The following is a 1,456-nucleotide window of genomic DNA, read 5'->3' on the forward strand; positions in this document are numbered from 1 at the left end:
TTTTTAAAATTAAATTCAAAAAGCACTTTGTAAGGTAACTGTTTTTAACAGCACTTTAGAATCAGAAGGATTTTCGTTTGTCTTTAAATCTAAAAATACTAAAATATACATCAACCTAAAACCATTAAAACAAAATTTCATGTATTTTTTTTTTTTTTTTATATATTATAACTTAAAATTTTTCAACACACTGGGGTGTTTTTACAAGTATTTTAACAATTTTAAAATTTATAAGTAACATATTTATAACATAAGTTATATTGATAATAAATAATTAATATTTAGGTAAAATTATTGAGATTGTTATTGGGAATACAATTTGACGTTTTTGGATAGTTAATGAGGATATTTATTAATTTAATGATAAAAGGAAGAGATAAGATTATGGAATACTGCTATTAGCTTTAAGTGCGTTTAGGACTGACGTGAGGAGGGAGATAAGGGGACCAATTAATGAGTTTATGTTTGAAATAAAATTTGATATAGCGTCGGCGATATTATTCTCCGTGTGTGATAATTGAATTTTTGTGGCTTCCGCATGTTTGGTCTTGGACTGGGCGTTAGAATCAGAGCCCTTGGCTGGACGGACTCTTGGGACTGTTTTTTTGAAAGTAGCTTTGTAAACTGGGCATCCCTTGAAATTTGCAGTGTGTTCCTTTGTACAAAGGGCGCATTTAGGCGGACTATGACGGTCTTTGGAGCACTCGTTCGTGGGGTGATTACCACCACACTTTACGCATTTAGGTTCGTGGCAGCAATTGTTTCGCGTGTGTCCGTAGAGTTGGCAGTTGTGACATTGTGGTGGGCCGCGTGCCTTTTTATGTGGTTTCTCAATTGAAACTTTGGTATTAAGTAGAAACTTGATGTCAAGAGCATCTTTGTTATTGTTTTGTGTGAGAATATCCACAAAAAATAAAGGTAAAGGACATTTGTTTTTATTCTTAACATTGTATATGTGTTTAACTGAGTGTCCTAACTCAGCTAAGGCACTATAGAAATGTCATTACTTAAGGTGGAAAAGTGTAGGTTTCTGATAACTATCCTGTATGGGTGGAGGTGACGGGGGGTGTATGAATGGAAACTAGCATTTGTTTCGTGTAGGTGGTCAATAATTTTATTGAAATATTCCCGATTTGCAGGTTGTATGATTATGTATGACGGCGTTGACCTACAGGTAAAGCCATTTGGGTCGGTGATGTTGGTTAATACCTTATTGAAAGCGGAGTAGTTTTTTATGTTCTTAATATGGATTGGTGGAGCTGGAGGCCCCTGTCTCGTTCAATGCAAGGCGAGTTCACAGGATCTTCGTGAGGTTGGTTAAGGGCGTAGTTGTTGCTACGTCGTTGGTGTCATTAGTGGCGAGTAGGGCGAAACGGTTTGGTGTAACATAGACTTTGGTTTTTTTGTCATTTTGACTTGGCGAAATTGACGAGGATGACAAATTTCGTTTTGTGGG

This window comes from Acyrthosiphon pisum, chromosome A1 (genome assembly GCF_005508785.2).
Source record: "Acyrthosiphon pisum isolate AL4f chromosome A1, pea_aphid_22Mar2018_4r6ur, whole genome shotgun sequence".
Classification (NCBI taxonomy): Eukaryota; Metazoa; Arthropoda; class Insecta; order Hemiptera; family Aphididae; genus Acyrthosiphon; species Acyrthosiphon pisum.